Source organism: Chelonoidis abingdonii, chromosome 1 (assembly GCF_003597395.2).
Source record: "Chelonoidis abingdonii isolate Lonesome George chromosome 1, CheloAbing_2.0, whole genome shotgun sequence".
NCBI lineage: Eukaryota > Metazoa > Chordata > Testudines > Testudinidae > Chelonoidis > Chelonoidis abingdonii.
In genome coordinates, this window is record NC_133769.1 from 215,709,092 (window position 1) to 215,727,239 (window position 18,148).

Here is an 18,148-nt window from a genome sequence, read left to right on the forward strand (position 1 = left end):
AATCAATAGTAAAAATTTGTCTATCAAAATTACAAGCCAAATATTTTAAAACAAATACTCAAGATGATGAGCATTAACTTTCAGGGAATGGTCAACTGTGTGCAGCTGTAGCTACATCACCTTTCAGTGGTGACAAAAGAGTGTTTATTAGTTGAAACAGAAGTAGGTTTTTTAAAAATAAAAGCAATTTTTCAATTTAGTTTCAATTACCATCAATTTTTATACTTTAAAATCAATATTAAACCTTTTCAGTATTGTTAGAGATAAGGATAAAACACTTTTTCTATATCGACTTCTTTAAATCAGCTACCCTAGCTCTGGGCACTTTTACAATAATTACAGTAAACTGTGCAATACAGGCAAGTTGCATCTTAGGTGCATTTAACATGCGCGAATTCAGCTTTGCGCAGTTGGCAAAAACAGGGGAAAAAAAGAAAAACAACAAAATAAAAACTGCATCTGTAGTGCAGGCAATTCCGCCCGCCATTCAACTCAATGAGTGTTTCACTATACTCGGTTTTCACTTTACGCACTAATAGCGGAACGGAACCCCACCTAAGATGAGACTTGCCTGTATACTTGTGCCTTCCCAGACGTGAGTTCAACAAAGGATTTGATACACACAGATTCAGGCTTTATTAACTATTAGCAACCAAGTTTAGTACTCTTGTAAATTGTGCTCAGATTACACAGCTTTGAGTATCTATAACAACTTTTAGATATCAAAGTTGTAGAAGAAGGATTCCCATGGTATGGTGCTGGAGTCAACTGTCACAACCTGGACATGGGCAGGTTGATCTAGCAGGTAGGATCAGGAGTCAGGCCTACTGGTAGGAGCAGGAGTAGGGCCTGATGGTTGGAGGAGGAGTCAGAGTTGGGAGTTAGGCCAGGAGTCCGAGTCAGAGCTAGAAACCAGAAGTTAGGCCTAAAACTGGAACTAGAGTCAGGAATCAGGAGTTAAGCCAGGAATCAGAAATTGAGTCTGAAGCAGGGAACAAAAGCAGTGTCTGTTGTAGCACCAGGCCTGTCATGGTATGCTTTCCTCAATCTGAACCTTAGAGTCCAAAAATGAGATACTAGCATGAAGTCCTATAAGCTTAATTACCAGCTTAGATCTGATACGCTGCCACCAATCAGGATTCTGAGTACCTGATAAACTCTGCTGCTCCCCAAACCTTCCCTGGGACCCCCAGACCAGACCCCTTGGATCTAATACCAGGAAAGTAAACTCTTTCCCTCCCTAGTGCCTCTCCTAGACTTCTCCTCCCTGGGTTACCCTAGAAGATCACTGGGATTCAACTCCTTGAATCTTAAACAGAGGGCTTTCCACTCACCAGAGGCAATACAGATTCAAGCTCCGGAATCTAAAACAAAGAGGAAATTTATCTTTCCCTTTCCCACAAATTCCCTGGTGAGTACAGACTCAATTCCTTGAGCCTCAACTAGGGAAAATCAAACAAGTCTTAAAAGCAAAACTTTTAATAAAAAGAAAGAAAAAAGTAAAAGTTATCTCTGTAATCTAGATGGTAAATATTACAGGGTCTTTCAGCTTATAGACATAGAGAAAAAGCTTTCTTCAACAGAATACAATTTAAAATACTTTCAGCCAAATAACATTAAAACTCTACCAGCCAGATACACAGTTGCAAATACAGAAACAATCAAAAGACTATAACCGCCTTTTTACTAATACTCACTATTCTGAATATATAAGAGACTGTAGCAGGGAGATTGGCAAACCTGGCTGCACCTCTAGTCGCTTCCAGGACTCAGAGAGAACAAAGGAAACCCCCAAACCCACAAAACAAGGCTCCCTCCACCGAGATTGCAAGTATCTTGTTTCCTGATGGTGGTCCTCGGTCAGGTGTGTTGCAGGTCACTGTTTGTTAACCCTTTACAGGTGAAGAGACATTAACCCTTAGCTATCTGGTTATGACAGCCCCCCAAATCGCAGACAGTGGGGAACCTCACTGGGGTTGATTTCTCCTAGAATTTTAGAATAAACAGATTAATCCAACACATGCATCTTTACATATACTACTAAGTATGTAAACTACAAGACTTTTTACATTTAAGGACAAATTTTAACCAGTGGATTCTGGGAAACTTCACCAGAGGGTGCATCAGCTACTTTGTTAAGAAGCTCCTGAATGTGTTGAATTTCAAAATCAAAATCTGGGAGAGCTAAACTCCATCGAAGCAGTTTTTTGTTGTTTCCCTTGGCAGTACGAAGCCACTTTAGTGCAGCATGGTCGGTTTGTAGCTGGAATCACCGTCCCCAAACGTATGGGCTTAGCTTTTCCAGGCGTATACAATGGCGTAGCATTCCTTTTCACTGACTGCCAAGTGACTTTCCCTCTCGACAGTTTTTTGCTGAGAAACACGACAGGATGGAAGTTGTGATCCGGTCCTTCACTGCATGAGAACTGCTTCTATACCACGCTCAGATGCATCTGTGGTTACTAGGAATAGTTTGTCAAAGTCCGGGGCCCTTAGCACAGGGTCAGACATGAGGGTCGCCTTAAGTTGGGTAAAGGCCTTTTGACACTCATCAGTCCACTTAACTGCATTCGGCTGAGTCTTTTTGGTCGGGTCGGTCAGTGGGGCGGCGATTTGGCTGTAGTGTGGTACAAATCGCCTGTAATACATGGCCAAATTCTGCCAGTTTGCTCATATAGTTTTCTGGAACTCCCTCCATGCTTAAATAGCATGCCTACACCAATCAGAGGTCCACAGGCGTTGATGCCAATCAGGTTTTCACTTCCTATGTTGCTTAGTCCCCACTATGGTTCATATTGCATTGATGACAGCTCTGCCAGGTCGCAGTGTGGACAAATTATTCACCTAGATTCCTGCAAACCCAAGTTCTAGTCCTCTGAATCCTTGCTGTCAACAATACTATTGAATATGCATTAAGACAGCAAGCTCTAAACTTTTCAGTCTTGTTCCTGGGGGACCTGTGTAGGATTGCCAGGTGTCCGGTTTTCGACTGGTACGTCCAGTTGAAAAGGGACCCTGGTAGCTCTGGTCAGCACTGCTGACCAGGCTGTTAAAAGTCTGGTCGGCGGCATAGTGGGGCTAAGTCAGGCTCCCTGGCTCCACATGGCTCCCAGAAGCAGTCAGTATGTCCCTATGACCCCAAGGCAGAGGAGGTGCCAGGGAGGCTTCACCTGCTGCCCCCGCCCCAAGCGCTGACTCCGCAGCTCCCATTGGCCGAGAACCTTGGCCAATGGGAGCTGTGGGGGTGGTGCCTGTGGATAGGGGCGGTGCTTGCGGACAGGGGTAGCGTGTGGAGCCTTCCCCCCCCCCACCTAGGGGCCACAGAGATATGCCAGGTGCTTCCGGGAGCTGCCAGAGGTAAGCGCTGCCTGTGGCATGCACCTCAAACCCCTGCCACATCCCATCCCCAGCCCTGTTCCCTCTCCTGCACAACCCCCTCATCCCCAACCCCACCTCAGGACCCGCACCCCCAGGCCCCACCCACATCCTGAACCCCTTATTTCTGGCCCCACCTCAGAGCCCGCACCTCGAGCTAGAGCCCTCATCCCTGCCCTGCAGCCCAACTACCTGCCCCAGCCCACACTCCAAACCCCTCATCCATGGCCCTACCCCAGAGCTCACACACCCAGCTTGAGCCTTCACCTCCTCTTGCACCTCAAATGAATGAGTGAGCAAGCGTGGGGGAGAGTGAGTGACTGGGGGGGGGGTGAGTGAGTGGAGGGCGGGGCTCAGGGAAGGGGCGGGGCTAGGGTGTTTGGTTTTCTGCAATCAGAGAGTTGGCAACCGTAGACTCGTGGCCCTCACCAGATGGTATTGCTCAGACTAAACTAAGGACCTCCTCAGTTGGAATCACAGCCTCTTCTGTTTAAGGTCATGGCGGCCTACATTTTAGGCCTTCCCTAGGCTCAAAATTGTTCATAAACACACCAGAGCAAGGAAGGTCAAAGGTCATTTACCAGTCCTGCTCCAACTCCTCTGTCCTAATCTTGGTTCCTCATGAAGCTCTGAGGAATAACCAGGATGAAAATTAGAGCTAGTAGGAAAATGAAATTTTGCCACCAGGAAATAATTGTTTTCCTATAAGAAAATTTTAAAAATTAAGGAAGTGTATAAAGGGGGGTTTTTCACCAGAAAAAGTCAAAGTATTACTTTTACTCACCTAAGCAGAGAGAGCGCTAAAAACTGAAAGTATTACATCCTCTTTCTCCCGACACACACTTTTGGAGAAAAGAATTAAAATCAGAAAGGAGGGCATTTTCCCACAATTTTGAAACTAAACATTTTTGAAAATACAAAAATATCTCAAAAGCTTTCCTCTGAATTGTTTTGAAATATTTTTGAAAACAAAAAAGAAAAAAAAACATTTTTCATGCAACTACATTTTTCAACCAAAAAATATCTTTATCATCAAAAAATGTTGCCCAGGTCTAGTTGAAATATATTTATAGCTGTACTGGCAGAGTTCAACAGGCTCACATGGTACCATACAACAATACCCTCAAAACATTGTTGCAACTTATTACATTGGTATCTAAGCTGCATGCTTACTTTGCTTAAGGCAGTGATTCTCAAACTTTTGTACTGGTGACCCTTTCACACAGCAAGTGTCTGAGTGTGACCCCCCTTTATGAATTAAAAATACTTTTTTATATATTTAACACCATTCTAAATGCTGGAGGCGAAGTGGAGTTTGGGGTTGAAGCTGAAAACTTGCGACCCCCACACAGTAACCTCACGACCCCCTGAGGGGTCCTGACCCCCAGTTTGAGAACCCCTAGCATAAGAAATCTGTAGAATAAGTGAAGTTGAATACTTTTTAAAAAATACAGAATAACTATTTGATGGTAAAAGACAATACCAAAGTATTCCTTTATAGGTTTTTTTCACTACGGTTTAGCAAACAAATTTCTTTTCGTATTATGGTACCATTCAGGTATATATTAATAAACTGTAGCTAGATCAGAACACAGAAGACAGGTTGAAAAAACTGACCTGCAAAAGTTATTTTCCACCATGGTGAGTGGAAAGCGCTTTGTGGAAAGACATCATTTTCTGCCAAACTTAAACTTTTATACTTAAAAAAAATTGAGTTTCTAGCCCTTCTGTCTGCAAAGAAAACTCTCCAAATGTGGATTAAATATAAACCAACTTCCTATTTATTATATACATATTAGCAATAATCAAATATGAAAGATGGAGCCCCCAAGCCTGATTCGAAGACAGCACTTTGGTAGAAATCCCAGCACCTTCCTTCATGCTCAGCACCTGGGGAATGATAGAGAGCAGGGTTTTCTATTCCAACATTGCACTGGACCTCAGCTAATGCCCTGTCTCCCCTCCCCACTTATTTTCTGTCTACTTTTGGCTTATAAGTTTAGTACTCTACCTCCTAGATATCTGGTAAATTTCCAACTTCTGGCACAGGGATCTAAAGCATAGAAGACCAGGGGCTGAATCCAATGTGTATGACATGAACAGATTCTTCAGAATCTTTTTATTTTTTCTATAGAAACTTACTAGCTACAGATATACTAGCTGCCGATATAATCTTCCAAATGTAATCAGTGTAAACCTATGTTATGATGTTTCTGTGAGTTTACAGACAGACAAACAACGACTCAGAAATACGAATTCCTATGTTCCCTATTAGTCTCACTGGAGGAGGATGGGGAAGGAAGAGAAACAAAGGGCAGAAATAGTGGTGGGCCTCAGAAGGAAAATCCACTTCCCTTGAGTAGGCCATGCAACACTGAGGCATTGAACAAATAATAACTGGATGTTTAGTTACTACATAAAGGTCATATTCTTCCCGAGCTCCTATTGAGTTCAGCAGGCCTACCTCAAACAGACTTCTGCTTCTTACTTCAGAACTCCCAGAATGCCATGCGTACTGTAAATATGCATTTACGAAATACTAGCCACCAGGTGACACTTTAATAATCTTACCATGGTGGTTATGTAAAGGTGTTTATATATCTAAGGGGATTTTCAAAAGTACCTAGATGTCTAAATATCTTTAAAAATCTGGTCCCACATCAACATTGCACATTTCTGAATATTCTCAAACCTATATTAGTTTTTATGTGTTTTTTTTCCTTTGGAAAGTACTAGTGATCCCTTTCCTCACATCCACCAGTCTGTCTTCATATTTCATTTAATTATTTTAGGATAATATATCAAAGTATTTACTCTTTCAAGGCTCCATTCTTGCAACATATAGACAATTAACTTAAGATGAAGTTTTAGTACAGATGTATTATGGGAAACACCAGAGTGGACTTTTACTGGACCAAATATACCTCTTAAAAATACACTGCAAAGAACATAAAATCAGTGACATTTTGAACACCAGGCCTTCAGGAATAATCTGTACTTCCTGCTCACAAAACACTGGGTGGGTGTTGAGCAGATTTTGACCAGATGGCTCGGAAGCATCCTTTTTGGCACTGAGCCATCATATTGTTTTCTAACTGTTGTTTTTAAATTTTTTACATGTGCTTAGAGACTTATAATCCATGCTTGCTGGAAACTCAAACACATAAATAAAAATAAGAATGATATTACAGTCATGAGAGGTTATTCTTTATCACAGCAGCTAACTTCGTTTTGTCTTGTCAGTGTTCCATTTACCACCCATGGGCCAATGAAATATTCCCCTTTGTTCCCCCAATGAACATTCCCCTTTGTCTCCCCAGATTATTACTGCTAACAAGAGGCTTGAGATATGGTTTTCTATGATGTAATATCCAAAAAATACACGTTGCGTGTTTCTACAAGAGCTAATATTAACATGTCTTTTCTACCTGTGGGGCTATAAAATTGCAGTGTAGATGTTTGGGCTCGGGCTGGAGCCTGGGCTCTGGGACTCTGCAAGAGGGGAGGGCTCCTGAGCCCAGGCTCCAGCCCTCACCCGAAATGTCTACACTGCAATTGTATAGCCATGCAACCCAAGGCCCGTGAGCCGAAGTCAGTGGTGGGTGTTTTGTTGCAGTGTAGGCATACTCTAAGAGAGTCGATTACTGTAAATTAGCACATAGATTTTAATAGATTTAATTCTATAAATAAGGTCTATACAGACATTAGAGCAGCCAGATGTCCAGAAATGTACATTTAATCTCTAAATCTGGCTAAACCACTGCTACTGTACAGTATTCTATCATCTAGTCCCCTTGCCTCATTTTTAAAGCCTTCTATTATTCACCGCATAGCTTTTTATTATCCTCCCCTTAACTCAGTGTGATCAGTTAAGTTCCAGTACATGAACACATTCTCCATAGAATGGAAAATCCAACATAGCCAAATCACTGGCTGGTATTTACATGTAAAGCAGTAAATCCTTATCGGAAGAAAATTAAAACTACACCAATTCATACTTTCCATTAACAGGATCAGACATCTCCCTTCCCCCAAAAGCTTAACTGATGGCAGTAGCATTTAATCTCTTTTGCTGATGGATGCTTATTTCATTGGGCTCAGTGTACTGTTCTAAGTTTCTCAGTTATTAAATATCTTTTGCCTGGTTGGTTTTAGGCTTAAATTCAAGGTAATAAGAACGGAATACAATGCAATTATTACATGCAAGTCTGAACCAAGTTTAACTATTTAATATACATACTACAGCAAATAAAATTTATATTTGATTAAAAGTAGTCTGGATAGAATTTTCCTCCATTACTTCAGTGCAAAAGTAAACGACAGCATTTCTAAAGTTCTGTTGGCATCTGACACCCATAGCAGCCCCACAGACACTCAGGAGTACAACATCCCAGCTAATCCATTTAAAAGCTGAGAAATAGTTTTACCCAAAATAAAAAAAAAAGCCCACTAAATCTAAATGTTTTGTCCGGTTGTTTTTACCAAATGATAATCAAGTTTAGGTCTTACCATATTAAAAGGGCTTAATTTCCTGCCTGGTCTCTACCTCCTGTTTGGAAAACGTATACATTTTCATCCTTCACTCCTGCCTTAGCTTTCAAGTAGATTGATTTGTACTACAAGCACCTCAGGGCTGTAACAGGAAACAGGCAAAGGGGTTTGCAGAGCAAATTGCAAGTTTTGACAATGGATTACTTGGGAGCCATTGAATCTGTTCTCCCCATTCTCTGCTTCCTCTTTCTTCTCTCCCCCCACCTGTTAGAAACACATCAATTCTAAAAATAAAACACAACAAACAAGTTTTAGAACATCGAAGTCTAGCATCCTTCCCAGTCCTCTCGGAGTTCTTCACTTTGATAACTGGGCCAGAGGAGGAATGAGGTGGCAAGAGAGAGGCGTGAGCCAATTCCACACAGCAATGGCTGAAGAAGAGGGGCCTGCCTACAGCTCCAGCAGATCTCTTGACCTCTGTTTCCAATCACCAAAGAGAATGGCAGAGAGACCCAAAGTGCAGGTGCCATGTCAGTGACATCAGTGTTTTTGCTGTGGATGCTGGCTCCCAAAAATCTGAAGAAAAAAAAATAGAAAACCCACTTCAACCCCAATTTTTCCCATCATTAAAGTGAAAAAGTATTTCATAATAGCAGTAAGTTCTGGCCTTATGAGCGGAGTCAGAACACCAGTAAGCCATCAAATGCTATCTGTTTCCCCTCAAGCACATGGCACTAACCCTACTCATCCTTACTGGACTGACAAAGGTCAGTGTTTTGGCCTTGTCTTTTAAAAACTGAATAGGGTGCTGCCGAGTGAGGGCCTGTAGCAGTGTTCTGTGAGTTAGATGGGCACTTGGTGGTGGCCCGCTGATACTCAAGTTCAGAGGTGACCCATGCCTGCCAATAGTGCGGGAGTGGAGTGAGGGCAGCAGGCTTCAGCAGTATTACTGAGCATGCTCAGTACAAGCCAAGCAGCAAATCGGGGGGGAGACGAGGGTCCCTGCCTGCCCCCCTCCCCTCCATGCGTCCCCTCTGCTCGAGCTAACTGGAACATTATGGGGAGTAAATCTGCATCATCTGCATTTCCATTAGGTCTCAAAGTCTGCCCACACACAGAATCTTCCCTGCCTGAGAACCAGAGATTCCAACCTCTCTCCCCTCCAACTCAGGGAAGGTCAGCAGAAAGGGTGGAAAAACTGGACAAAAGAAATGACCTCCTCCCACCCCAATACACACGCACAGTCCTGTAGCAGTGGTGATGCAATTCACAAGGTTGAAAGGGGCAAGAGTGTGCGAAGGAAAAGCTCCCTCCTTCTACCAACAGTCAAAGGAAGAAAGAAAGACAAAACCCTCTCACCAGCTGCGAAGGATGGGGAGAAAAAAAGACGTAACTAAGGGGGAAGTGTCCATGGCTAGCAGGGAATGCTAAAACAGTGGCTCTGGAACAGGATTCTTTTTCAGGCACCGTTCCACCCCCCTGCCTCACTCAAGCTGCTGGGACTTGCTGGTTCCTTACAGAAGGGAGCAATATGATTTGTATACCACTGAATAAATTTCTCATTTCCCTTTCCAGCCATCCTAAGTGACAGTTTTTCCTCTTATCACAGCAAAGCACATTAGCCAAATGAACATCACCCAAGGCAACTGTATCTTTTAAGAGCAGTCTGCATCAGAATAACTAGCTTTGGGGGCACAGTCAAACAGTTATAAAACAGCTCTGGGCTGACAGAAAGCAACCAGAATACTCAGGCCCTGCCCCACTGAGGACTGCAGGCCTTACTGGGAAACAGCACCTGATGGCAGAGTAGAGCAAGAAAGCTTCCTCTCTAGCTGTACAGGTAAGAGTGCGGGTCAGAGCATGTTAAAATGACATGTCACCATACAATCACTTGCATCACCAATCAATCAATCTCCTTGATCCTCTTAAAACCGACATTTAATATCGGATGGTCTATGGGCCATTCTGCATTGTGGTAAAGTGTTTGGAGAAAATCAATATACCAATTCATATAGGACATCATGTTGTTATGCCAAACAACAGGTTCTGTCTGACTTTGCCAGATCTCAATTCTACCTTTCCACTAAAAGTTCAGTTCTAAGATCACAGTATTAAGGCCCTGAATTAAATCAAATCTTTAGTTTAACAAGCCTGCTTAAAGCAATACACCTCTTGTCAAGCTAAAACCTGATGCAGAAATGCAGTGGTTTTGAGATCAGAATGTACCTTCGCAGGCAAAAGAGCTATTGGGGTAGCATTATGAGCTGCCAGGGTGTGATTCATGTCAGAAACATGTACAAACAGGACACAATGTCCAACCAATGACAAAAAGAAATGTGTTTTCTTTTGTTGTTTAGGGTTTTTTTTGGCACACCTGCCAGAGGTTGCCTATCCCTGGTCTAGGCTGTGATCCTACATTTGTTCCTTGGCACAAGAACAACAGCTTGAATACTCCAGCAGAACTTTCTTCTATGTAGTTTCTGAAGGCTTGTCTACATTAGCCGCAGCGATCGATCCAGATGCGATGAATCGACCGCCAAGCACTCTCTCGTTGACTCTGGTACTCCACTGGAGCAAGAGGCACAGGCAGAGTCGATGGGGAGTGTCAGCAGTCGACTCATCGCAGTGAAGACACAACAGTAAGTAGATCTGAGTACACTTCTACCCCGTTATAACGTGGTTGTGGGGAGCCAAAAATCCCTACTACATTATAGCTGAAACCTCGTTATGTCAGGGTAGAGGTGGCAGGGCTCCAGCGGTGATTTAAAGAGCTCCAGGCTCTGGCCACTGTGGGGAATCCCCAGCCCTTTAAATCGCTGGTAGAGCCCGCTGCCACAGCCCTGGGGTAGCGGCGGCAGGGCTCCAGCGGGATTTAAAGGGCCCTGGGCTCCCCACAGCAGCCAGAGCCTCGGGACCCTTAAATTGTTGGCGAGCCCCACTGCTGCAGCCCTGGGGTGGGGGCAGCAGGACTCCAGCAGGATTTAAAGGGCCCCAAGCTCCCCAGAGCAGCCGGAGCCCCAGACCTTTTAAATCGTCGGCGAGCCCCACTGCTACCGCGCTATACGTGAACCCATGTTATATTGGGTCACGTTAAAGTGGGGGTAGAGGTGTATGTTGACTTCAGCTACATTATTCACATAGCTGAAGATGTGTAACTTAGACTGATCCCCCACCCAACCCCCAGCGTAGACCAGACCTTATACTGCCTTGAAAACACCTGTGAAGACGCCGAGGTAAGTCAACCTAAGCTATGCCAGCTCCAGTTACATTATTCACATAGCTGGAGTAACATAACTTAGGTCGACTTACCCCAGTATTGAAGACAAGCCTTATGTGTCCACACCAGGAGTTAATCAGGAACAGTGATTTCTGAATACTCCCCAAGTAGACAAGGCTTACATTTCTTCACTCTGTTCTTCAATCCTCATTCGCCATGGAGAGAGGCCTCTGACAGCCAAGTCTCCTGCAGCTACCCCACTGGCACCCAACCAAAAGAAGTGTTGGCAGCAGCAAAGAGGAAGAAGCATAGAAAACTAGAAAAGTTAGAATAACTACAGAATGAAAGAGTCCAACTGCCCCATCCTCATCAATTCTGTCTGCAGGCCAGTCCCACTTAGAAAGAACTTCTGCATTAGCAAGGGGAAAAGGCAGAGAGAGAAAAGAGGCACAAGAACACAGAAAATGAAGCGTGATAAAGCAAGGAAGATAGATAGGAAGACAGAAGGGACAGGAAACAACAGCTGTAAATCGTAACAAAATACCCTACAATTTTTCTAGCCAAATTTTCATAGCTGTGACAGTTAGCAGCCTCCCTAACAGCTAGTAGCCTTATAATAGATGGCAACCATTAGGAGAAATTGGACACCTCACGGACACACAATTGTCAAATGGATTATTTTCTTTCTTTTCTTTCTGTGTGTTGTTTGGGTAATGTTGCAATGTGCAAAATGTTTGTGTAGTGCTGTTACTAAGGGCTCTACTGTCCGTAGGAGAACACAATATTTCTCCCTCCAGCTTGATCGCAAATTGCGTAACGGGCCTGACAATTTGGATTGTCAGGCCCAAAGGGGGCACTGTGACAGTTAGCAGCCCCCCCTAACAGCTAGTAGCCTTATAATAGCTGGCAACCATTCGGAGAAATTGGACACCTCACGGACACAGTAGCCTGAACTTTTGAACTATCTTTCCTTATCAGTCTTGAGGCAGTTGAAGCTGGTCCAAGGCTGCTTTTTGCTGAGCAGATTGTAGAAGTGCAGGGTTTGCTAACCACCAATCAAATGCTAACACGACCGAAGCCTGTGTGTAAGTGTGTATAAAAGATTCTTGGTTTTTGTATGGGGTAGAGTTTTTTGTACCAAAGTACAGAACTCTCCTTTCTTCTGCAGAATAAAGCAACCTTTTCGTTATCCCTGTCTGGCTGTCATTGGCTCTCAGCTAGGCCGACCCGACATTTCGGTAACATACCCTTTCGCTACAGCTCTAAATTTAGTTATTTACTTCTGCATTTTTTTTTTAATAAGGAGAGATTTCTATTGGCACAGAGATTATATTTACCTCTATCTTTCCTTAAAATCTCAAAGTAGAGAGAAATGGTCTTGCGAATGTATAACAAATACAATCAAGAGTTACATAGTATTAAATAATTTTTCTGTTAAGACCTATATTTGTTTCTGGAGTTACTAAGTAAATGTCTAGACAATCTTTACTTTATGGCACCGAACTACAGAATTTCAACCATATCTGCACTCCTACTCCACGCTCACTCTCTCACAGCCACGCACGCACACACACACACAAATAAGTTGACGTATCTAAGTCCTCAATTACTACTGTCAATACAAACTGAAGCCTAAGAGACATTTACGGCCTTTTAAATTATTTAACAATATAAAATTCAAGGTGGCGAGAGCATGAAGGATAAGGTAACCTTTCCCTTTCAAACAATAAAATAAAAATCAGACTTTTGTAAAAAACAAAACAAAACAAACCCCACCTGTATTCATACAAACAAAATCTGCTGCCTATAAAGATGAGAGTCTGGTTTGTAGGCCATGAAAGCCTGGCAGATTAGAGAAAAGATTGGTAATCCATCTTTAAACCATATCACCATTTTGTCCTCTAAACTCCCGGTATGTATTGCAGAACATGAGCCACCCACTGGTCTGACATCCTTTGATTGAAAGCCAGCTTCACTGTGGTGTGTAGGCACAAAGAGCGACTTAACGTAATAAGACCACTTACATTTAGGTTTAGATTCTCCAGACTGCTATAATGCACAAAATAGCCTTAAAGCAGCACATAAGAACATAAGAATGCCTGTACTGGGTCAGACCAAAGGTCTATCTAGCCCAGCAACCTGTCTACCGACAGTGGCCAATGCCAGGTGCCCCAGAGGGAGTGAACCTAACAGGCAATGATCAAGTGATCTCTCTCCTGCCATCCATCTCCATCCTCTGACAAACAGAGGCTAGGGACACCCTCCTTACCCATCCTGGCTAATAGCCATTAATGGACTTAACCTCCAGGAATGTATCCAGAGATGGTGAATAGCAAATTTCTTCTCTTCAGGGGAACTCTGTACTAACATAGCCAGCTCCCTGCACCACCCACCTTTCCCCAGAAAAAGGAGACCCACTGGACGGGGCATATCACAGGTGTTTCACTGGTGGGGCAAGGACCTCTAACAATCCCTATACCAAACAGAATTTCTATAAACCAAAAAGGGAGAAGAGCCAGAGACTCCATGAGGCCACAGAAGTCCACAATGTCAACCTGTTTTACATAGAAGGCACTCAGATACTATTGTTAGGAGAGGCAGTACAAAAGCCTAAGTCAGGTACGTGATAGTGTCTAGTATTTACATATTGAAAGCTCTGTACAACATTGATTAATCCTCACAACCGCTCTGTGAACTAAGTAGTATTAGCCCTGTTTTCCAGATGAGGAAACTGACAGAGAAACGAAGTTCACACTGCAAGTCAACAGCAACGCTAAGACTAGAATTCAGGCCTTCCTAGCATGTGCTCAGTGAAATGTCTGCCTTCAAAAGGATGGAAGACCAAGATCCCAAACTCGACCTTCTTTAGCAATTATAATTTAATTGGGTTCTGAATGAAGGATTTAGACACAGCCTACTTCTCCCTTACAGAGACAGTAAAAACCACAGCTTGCATAAGCCACAAAACACATCCTGGCTTTGCAGCAGCAGTCAACAAACTCAATTCCTCAGGGCTATCCAAAAAGCAATCAATGCTGGCTCACTTTGGGTAATTTTGCTCTGTTAGTGAGTCTCAAATCCTGTTCTGTGCACCACTGATGGTTATCAGAGAGCTGATTGGTCTCTAAATGGAAAGAGACGTTATTAGCCTGGACAGGGGCAAAATTAAGGCGGGGTGGAGGAAATCAGTGATGGGATTCTTCCCAAACTTGGGCCATGACCCAAACTCCTCTCACTGACAATGCCCCTCATCACAGGCTGTGCAGAGCTTTATAATATGATTGCCTGTGCTGTGATGAGCAATAAACTATAGTCATCTGTGTGGAGATTAAGTCATCCTGATTGGGCTTTCGAGTTAATACTCAACTGAGATTAAATGGGGCAGGTCACATCTCACATAAGGGCCAGGAAAGGAAGAGGGCAGTGGCAGCTCAGCAAGCTCATATGCTGCCTCTGCCTCTGGAGAGCTCCATTTTGTGCTTCGGAATCTAAGCTTTTGTTAAAGAAAAAAACAAAAACGAGATTGAGTTTCCTTTTACAAGGAAAAAACATGCATGAAAATGTATAGTTCAGGCAATCTTTCTTTACACAATAAGCTATAATGGACTCTTCATGTGGAATCCAGGCTGCCTGCATCCACACCAGACAGACTCCAAATTCTTTCAATTTGGTTAAAAAAACAGACAACCCATTGAACAGTAAGAAAACGATAAGAATAAGACAGGAGAGAGAATTATGCAGGAACATCTACAGAGTAGTCCAAAACAGTAGTTCTCAACCAGGGGTATTCATGCCCCTGGGAGGTACGCAGAGATCTTCCAGGGAGTATATCAACTCAGCTAGATATTTGCCTGGTTTTACAACAGGTTACACAAAAAGCACTAGCAAAGTCAGTTCAAACTAAAATCTTTCATACAATGACTTGTTTATCCTGCTCTATATACCATACTCTAAAATGTAAGTACATTATTTATATTCCAATTGATTTATTTTATTATTATATGGTAAAAATGAGAAAGTAAGCAATTTTTCAGCAATAGTGTGCTGTGGCACCTTTGTATTTTTATGTCTGGTTGTGTAAGCGAGTAGTTTTTAAGTGAGGTGTAACTTGGGGGCATGCAAGACAAATCAGACTCCTGAAAGGGGTACAGTAGTCTGGAAAGATTGAAAGCCAGTGGTCTAAAAAGAGTAGGCTCAGGGGAGGACAGAAATCAGAGTCTGCCAATATTTGCAAGATAACATTATAAGAAGAAAGGGAATTTCTTCCCAGTCTTGTCATAAGATAGGATGTGGTGGGATAGTCAAACTAAAGCAAGGTAAAGTTTTGCTTAAATATAGAAAATAGTCTTCAAATAATAAAACCAATGGGCACTGGAAAAGACTGCCAAGAGAGGAGGTTGTGGCACCATCAGCACAGATGTTCACAAGGGACAGTAAAAGAGGATGTTAGTGGGTACAATGAAACCATTCATTTTGCCAGTCTGCTAACTTAAAACTGGCTGACCCAAGTGTTTTGTCCTGCTGACTAAAAATTCACATAACCCTAACTTTCTAAATCTGTCACAGCTAATCAGGGGAGATAAGCAGAGGTTGGAGGAGGCAAGGAGAAGGGAAGGCTCTTCTCCCTCAGGCTGCAATGTCCTCAGACCTAGTGGGCTCGGATGGCTGGTAGATCCATGTATGTCAGGCTTCTTAGGTGGCAATCCACATGCACCACTTTTCAGGTATGCAAGAAAGCACACTAAAGAGCATGCTATTTGCTGGAGTGTTTGGCCAGCAAACATCGGAGGGGGGTATTATTTGTTAAATACACAGAAAGTGACAGCCTAGGTAAGCTCAAGATGTAAAATAATGTATTTGAGGGGAAATTTTAAATAGATCTAGATTCAAATAATTTTTCCTTCGATGGTGCCAGAAGTGGTAGGACAGGAATACTGGCTGATTATGGCATGGGATGGTTGTGCACGTCTCCATCAAATGATTCCTTTTATATATCTTTCCAAAGCATTTTTAAGGCAAATGGCATTCTAACGAGCTCAAGCTACCTTGCTGCTTCTTTCTCTGCCCCAACAGCTCCACTGGAAGAGTCTTGCCCACATAGGGCATGGTGCCATCAGCAGGAGCAGCAAAAAGAGGAAGGGCTGTTCTCTGAGATAAAATAACTGGCACAGAAACGCTACTGCTATTCCTGCTGTGTTGGAGAACTGTATCCTCATCTGTCCCTGCACAAGCAGGAGTTTTTTTAAAAGTATGTTGACATCATGAACCTTGCCAGGTACCAGTCCATGTTCACATCTATTTAGTGCCCTACCAAAATTCACAGTCCATTTTGAATAATTTCACAGTCATAGGATTTTAAAAGTCATAAATTTCATGATTTCAGCTATTTAAATCTGAAATTTCAGGGTGTTGTAACTGTAGGGGTCCTGACCCAAAAAGGAATTGTGGGGTGGTCACAAGGTTATTGCGAGGGGGTTGCCGGACTGCTACCCTTACTTCTGCGCTGCTGGTGGTGGCGGCGCTGCCTTCAGAGCTGGGCACCCAGCCAACAGCTGCCACTGTCTGGCCGCCCAGCTCTGAAGGCAGCACAGAAGTTAAGGTAGCAATACCACGATCCTTCCTAAAATAACCTTGTGATGCCTCCCCCTTGCAACTCCCTTTTGGGTCAGGACCCCAAACTTGAGAAACGCTGATCTCTCCTGTGAAATCTGTATTGTAGAGGGTAAAAGTACACAAAAGACCAGATTTCACAGCAGGAGACCAGATTTCATGGTCTGTGACATGTTTTTCATGGCTGTGAATGTCGTAGGGCCCTACTTATGGTGACAGCACTTTCTGGCCTATTTAGAAGGAGTAAAGAATTGTGATGTCTGCTAGCAATAGCCCCAGCACTCTTGAGGAACCTCAGCAGAATGCAGAGCTCTCCATTATTTCAGGGACACAGGTAACTTTGATCCCCTGGGTCAGCAGCAATCACTGGAGCTGTGCACAGCAGTGAAGCTGAGCATCCCCTGCTAGGATCTTCCCCACGCAAGAAAGCTGTCAGGAGGAGCAGTCTGTATTCATGGCCACTTTCCAGAGTGCCATGGCAATGCTCTCATCCACAGAGACAGCAGCTCTCCAAGGGCTTGTTTTCTGCTGCAAGCCAGCTGCCAGCTCCACACCCCAAAAACAAAATATAGGCGTGCGCCTCTGCAAGTGTCTCAGCCAGTCCCTGCCAGTCCCGATAGCCACAATGTTGTTCCACCAGCAGAGCCTGGCACGGCCCACAGTCTGCTTTATTTGCAATTCAGTTCTGCAGCACAGATGGAGAGAAACCTCTGCATTTGCCTCTGCTTCTTTTTCAGGATCTCTGGGAACTGTTACCATTTCTGCCCTGCCTTGCTTCCAGGCTGTCAAACTGCAAACTTCATAAACTGGAGGATGCGGCAATCTGGCATGCCAGGAAAGTCATTGTGATACATAAATGGCAACTGCGTCTGAGAACTATGGAATCTGTGTAAGAACTCCTACACTCCTAGGCGGAAAGGGAATGGGATCTGGGAAAAAGTAAAATAAAGGTACCCATAGACCTTGGTGAAGACAGCTGCTGAGAACATCCCACAATGCATTCATAAAAACTGGTTAGGCAGTGTGGTAGATGCAGATGCAAGAACACAGTTGCTATGGCAGAAATACTCCGGCAAGGACACAAATCAAACTCTCTTTCTTGAAACCAGTCAGTTTAACTATGCCACGAACAAGCTACAAAATCACAGTTGTAGATATCATATGGCAAGATCTTTATTCTACTGCTGGAGATTAGGGAGGGAAATACTGAAGTAATCTACCAATATTCCTGAAAAAAAAAATCAATTACTTTAATCCTTGACCACAGCAAACCACCTGAGAGGGTCTCGTTACTTCATTTTCACCAGGTGGGATGTTGGGTTAGCTTGGAAAGATAAGTTTTTAGTTTCAAGTGCATTGCTTAAAGAAACCAACTGAAATAGGAATGTAAGTTCACACAAAATAAGCACTGTTTACTTTAACATTCCCACTGATGCCTCATTATTTTCATCAGTT

General features: G+C 43.3%; 1 protein-coding gene and 1 long non-coding RNA gene across 3 annotated transcripts in view; one reads left to right on the top strand and one right to left on the bottom strand.

The window, feature by feature from the left end:
• The window catches only part of TSPAN7 (tetraspanin 7), a 217,464-nt gene that overhangs the window by 105,979 nt on the left and 93,337 nt on the right, over positions 1-18,148 (bottom strand). The gene's annotated exons all lie outside the window — the stretch shown is intronic.
• On the top strand, positions 15,749-18,114 carry LOC142045811 (uncharacterized). Of its 2 annotated transcripts, none has more exons than XR_012654686.1 (2): positions 15,749-16,358; positions 16,932-18,114. It is a non-coding gene; the product is annotated as an uncharacterized LOC142045811 (long non-coding RNA). The 2 variants fall into 2 exon arrangements; XR_012654687.1 differs by having other exon boundaries at positions 15,749-16,331.